Raw genomic sequence first — 5,841 nt, 5'->3', positions numbered from 1 at the left:
ATATAATTGCTTCCTCCTGTATTTGATGCATCAATGTTTATGATTATTATCTCTTCCTCTTGAAGTTTTCCCTAAAGAGCTAGGTAGCAACCATCTTTATCTCATTTGATTGTTCTTGGCTTGAAGTTCACATTGTCTGCAAACGGAACAGCTACATTCTCTTTTTCCTGGATTCCTGTCCCATGGGGTCTTCTATTCCACCCTTTGATTTTGAATCTATGAATTTCCTTTTGAGTTAAATGTGTTTCTTGTATACACCATATTGTTAGATTTTGTTTCTTGATCCACTCTTCCAGGCTGCTTCTTTTGATTGCTCAAGTGAGACCATTTCAATTGATAGTTATAATCAATACGTATTGACTTCTCTTTGTGATGTTATTTTCCAGCTGTTGGTTCCTCCTTTTTCCCTGTTTAATTACTTCCTCTGCGGATGGTTCTTTTCTATTGTTGCTCTTGAAATTGTGGTCATTTTTATCTTTATTTTAAAATATCTTTTAGTAGTCTTTGTAGGGTAATTTGGCCCTCATGAATTTCTTCAGTTCTTATTCATGGAAATATTTTATTTTTCCATTAATTTTGAAGGATAGTTTTACAGAGTACATGAAGTTGGATTGGAAGTTGTTTTCTCCAGGACCTGAAATACTTCACTGCCAGCTCTCCCTGACTTCATTGTTTGTGTTGAGAAATCTACCATGATTCTGATGGACTTTCCTTTATAAGTGATCTGTTTCTATTCTACAACAGTTTGTAATATTTTTCTTCTGAATTTCTGGGTTCTTGATCAGTATATGCCTGGTGTAGATTTAGTTTTGTTATGGCCAATTGGAGTTCACTGTGCTTTACTTACCTCTATGCCCAATTATTTCTCCATGCTGTGGAAATATTCTGCTAGTATTTCTGCAAATAGTCTTTTTATGTCACTTGTGTTGATGCCTGCTGTTTCACTGACACCTATTAATGCAGTATTGTTTTCTTTGCCTCATCTTGCATCTGTTGAATTGTTATTTCCTGGTTCCCTGTTATTTTTTAAAAATTTTTCTGTTCACGATCATTAGCTGCAATGCTTTCTTCAAGGTCTGACAATCTATTTTCAGCTTTATTCAAGTGGTTTTACTAGTTTGTGATGGAATTTTAATTTTCCTGGATAAGTGTTTAAATGTTTCATGCATTCTAAATCTTTCCTATATTATTCTTTCAAGGTTCCATGATTTGTCTATGCTCCTCTATTGTCTTATCTATGTCTGCTTTAGATATGCTGAGCATTGCTTTCATTATTGTCATATCTTTCTTTTTACAAGAGAGATTATTTCTGATCTAATGTGTTGTATGGCCTGATGGAGTTGTTTCTTAACTTCAGTTGTTATCATTTCAGAAATTCCAGGTACATGACTTCCAAGTTCTTGTGCATCGATGTCTCCTGGACTTGTTCTGTGTGGGGTGGAGGTCTGAGATTGCATTTTCCTCCTTATCTTTGTTACTGGAGCCTAGTCTCACTCCCATGATTCTGTGAGAGTGGCTGGGCAAGGACCCAAAGGTCCCTGGTGCTCAGTGTGGCTCCCATGGTGGAGTGGGATGTGCGGTGTGGCTAGCAATGCTCCTGAAGCATTCTAGACTTCAGCTGGGCCTCACACAGGTGGAGAAGGGTAGCATGTGCTGTCAATGAGGCTTCCAAAGCTTCCTGGAGCTCAGCTTTGCTCCCACTTGAGTTTCCCTAAGGAGTCTGATATCCAGCCTTGTTTCTGAGGGTGCAGGTGTGGTTGGGGTTTTGGTCACCTACGTGTGAAGCTGTCTGAAACTCAGCCAGTCCCTGCTCTGGTGGGGGAGGTGTGAGGGCTCAGTCACCTAGGCTGATGAAGTTGTCTGGGTTACAGCTCAGCTCCTGGAAGTGTGTAGTGGTGAGTTTGGGAATGGTGCCAAGGCCCCTGAAGCTGTGCAAGGTTCCACCTGGCACACACAGTGGTGGAGTAGGGGTCGGAGCTACTCAGTGAGGTTCCTGAAGTTATCCAAATTTCAACCCTGCTTTCACAAGGTTGTGTGTTTTTTGGGGGGTTGTGGCCAAGGCTCCAGATGCTGCCTGGGACCCAGCCCAGTTCCCACTGAATTTCACAAGGGATGAGGTCACAGTCACCCAGGCTGCTGGAGTTGTCCTGAGTTGAAGTCAGATTATCTTTTTTTTTCCCCTGTTGTCTGTTTGAGTTAGGGACTCACTGTGCTATATAGGCTGGCCTTGAACTCACTTTGTACCTCAGGCTCTTGTCAGATTTGCAACAATCTTCCTGCCTCAGTCTCCCCAGTGTTGGGATTATAGGTGTACATCACCACAGCTGGCCTAAACCTTGAGTTCTTAACAGAAAATCACATTTCCTTTTCTGTTGATTATGTGACAGTTTCTTGCTACGTGTATCAGGCTGGGCTTGAACTCACTAGTTAGTCCAGTCTGTTCCTGAAATCACAGCCATCTTCCTGCTTCAGGTTCCTGAGTACCATGATTACACATGTGTGCTGGGACTGCTGGCAAAAAATCACACTTCTTTCCAAGTGATGCCTAAGCTTTCCATGAGGAAGAAAAGGTACCAAGACACCTTCTACTTTTAAGAAGCACTGAGCCCAACTTTCTCATCTCAAATGGCACAGCTAGGACAGAACACAAATCATCATGGAGATGTGCCTGAGCTTCGGGTGGAGCTCAGAGACTGTGGATTTTCAGTCACTAATTATTGCCAGAGAGAGCTAAAAAAATACCATACAGTCAGTTGTGGTGCCACCTGGAATGACAGCACTGGGTACGAGGATATTAGAAGATGAAAAGTTGACCCCAGCCTGAGCAGTTAGTGACTGTGGAGACTCTGTCTCCAGATAGAAAATAAAGTGTGTATTTACTAATATGTGATAGGGCTTGTGTGTGGTGGTGCATGTGTGTAATATCAGCATTTGGGAGGCTGACAGAGGAGGATCACAGAAACTTCAAGGTCAACCAGGATCAACCATAGTGTTGGACACTTTTGACTTTAACCAGGACTTTTGACTTCAATGATTGTAGCAGCATCCTTTAGTAGTAAATAGGGTCAAAAGGAGTTGCTGACAGTCATCCCATGTTGATAGGTGGGTACACCATTGCAGACAATCATTAGCTGCAATGCTGTCTTCAATTATGGTGACTAATTCCAAGTGTGTTAGTCTACAAGAGCAGCAGGTTGTGATGTGGGAGACAAAACTGGCAGTGGTGGCATCATATCTTGGGGTTGCAGTTGGTGAGTGTCCTTGGGCAGAAGAGGAAAAAGCTTTTCTGGCTTGGGCTGAATCTGAGAGCCTCTCACATGTCCTTTGGGGTTTGTTTTGACAACGTGGATGGCTTATTTATCATTGAGGACACAGGTGTAGGGCCAAAGTGAAAGAGCTTTTAATCCCTTATGGGAACTGAATCTGAGCTGGCCTTTTGTCTCAGGACTTTCCCAGTTGAAGGGGCGCATAGGAGCAACTTGCAAGCAGAGGAAGGCATCTTACCTGCATTGTTGACAGCATGGATGTCTTGCCCAAGCAGATTAACAGTCTATCAGGCTCATGCATGTTTGGATACCTATTTGTTTGGAGGCATGTTTGCGGCCAGGGATAGAGGCAAGTGTTTAGTCTCCTCCTCTGGGAGGAAAGTTTTCAACACTTCAGGATTGTGGTTACCGTTCTCAGGCTGATGTAGGTGTCATTTTCCTCTTGAGGGCTCAAAACAGACAGGCTTGGTGTGAAGAAGATAGCCTCCCAGTCTGTTGGTTTGTGCTTGGCAGAAGGTGTGGGAGGCGGGAGTCCCAGTTATCCTGAAGATGGTAAGTTTTTGACACAATGAACTTTTCAAAGAACAGAGATCTCTTCTATTGTCTATGAAGAAAGTTACAAGTTTGCCCCTGAATTTTGTGATGACTGGGGGCTTTGGTGGCCCATTTTGATTCAGCTTGCTTTGTCCTTTTTATTGAGGCCTGACAGAGTGAAACTCATTTTTCCGGACTGATAATTCCATTTTTCCTCACTCAAAATGTATAACTCAGAAGAAACTGTGGACAGTCATCTTGTGTGGGCATTAGATGAGCCCATATGACCAGGACAGGCATATAAGTAGAAGACTCTGGAGAGAAGTTCTCTGTGGCCACATGTAGGAAATAGCCACATGGAACCAGTTCAGTATGTGGAAAGTAGACAAGTCAGGAATTGGAAGTGAAGGTATCAGTGTAGGGAGCACATTTGGCAGTTGATTAAGATGCCAGGGCAGAATTCTCAGGAAGTACGGATGTCTTTTTCTTTTTGGTCTTATGTATGTAGAGAGCAGATTGGTGTCATTTTTAATTCTAAAAATACCCCTTTTCCTGCAATCAGGGATTGTGGGTTTTAACTAATTAGTTCCCATTTTATCTCCTACAGTGTATGTTGAGTACCATTGAATGATGGCACAAAGGGTTGGTGCCCCTCAGCAAGAGACTATCATGGCATGCCTGGTGAGCAGACCTCCATCCAGATGTTCCCAGCTATACTCTTCATCATGTTTAGCATTTGGCATTGACCAACCATCCTTTGGTAGATAAATAGGTAACTCCATTCTGCTCTGCGTCAAGAATGGAATACATCCTGCCATGAGAACCTGGAAGTATCACAGATGCAGCCTTAGCTGAATGAAGCCAACCTGGTGGCTGTGGATTTCATCATTCTGCAACCAGCCACAGAAATGAATAGGGAGGTAACAGGTGTCCCCAGGGAGGGAAACAAGGGGAAAGGTGGCTAAACACAGCCAGTCAGCACAAGGACAAACCACTGGCCTAGCATGTCAAGCCCAAGCATAGAAACAAGGGAAAGAAAGGATCTGAAAGGCCGCATCTTACTTTGATGCTTCAAGATTCTGCAGGCTATCCACATGGACAACAGACAAACCCATCGGTTTTCTTCTCCAAACATTAGAAAGTGCTGAGGTCCAAGTGGAAAGGCAAGGTGAAGGTGCAGCGCTTGCCCGTAGTCCCATCACACTTGGAATTTGAGACAGGAGGGTTGCAGGTTTAAGGCTAGCCTGGACAGCTAAGCTACGTAGTGAGATCCTGTATCAAACAATAACCTTGCAAATAGAAGAGTACCAAGAGATGGAAGGGAAAGGAATGGGACATAAAAATAGTTCAGATGTGTTAGGTATATGTAGCAACTACCTATGATTAATATGATCATTAAGTACTGCACACACATAGAAACAATACAAAGAAAGGGATGGAAAGAAAGCTCAGTGTGAACATCTTCAATTCAAATGCATATACTAACAAAAAAAATAAAGAAAAGAAAGCTTCCCTATCCAAGATGTATGTAATGATCATGCATGGCAAACACAATATTACAAAATATAATAAATGCATAAGTCATTTGGAACATCAAGTCATTGGGTCATCATGAAAGAGTTTACATTAAGATTTCCTTTACCCGTCTATTTGTCTATTGAGTTGTGATACAGGGTATCACCATGCAGCTAAAGCCTCAAATTGTAGGTGATCCTCCTGACTCAGCATCCAAAGTGCTGGGATTATGCACATGTCCTTCCGTATATGGTAAAGTTCCCTTGGTGATCATTTGAAAATCAGATACATAGAACTAACATCACACATATGCATGCCTTCATTATATCCCTTGTCACTGGTAAAAAATAGCCACCACTCACAATTTCAAAGATCAAAGGTTTATTTCATGTTATAATACAGTTCATAGGCAAGCCTGACAGAGGTTCATGGCAGGGGAGAAACAGCTCATGCCCTGTATGTGGTAAACAGGGAGATATTCACAAAGGAAGGAGGGAGTTTGATTCTTGTAGGCCATGTCCCTAGT

Source organism: Chinchilla lanigera, unplaced genomic scaffold (assembly GCF_000276665.1).
Source record: "Chinchilla lanigera isolate Chin_1 unplaced genomic scaffold, ChiLan1.0 scaffold00085, whole genome shotgun sequence".
Classification (NCBI taxonomy): Eukaryota; Metazoa; Chordata; class Mammalia; order Rodentia; family Chinchillidae; genus Chinchilla; species Chinchilla lanigera.
The sequence above is the reverse complement of the archived record's forward strand: the minus strand, read 5'-3'. Positions refer to the sequence as shown.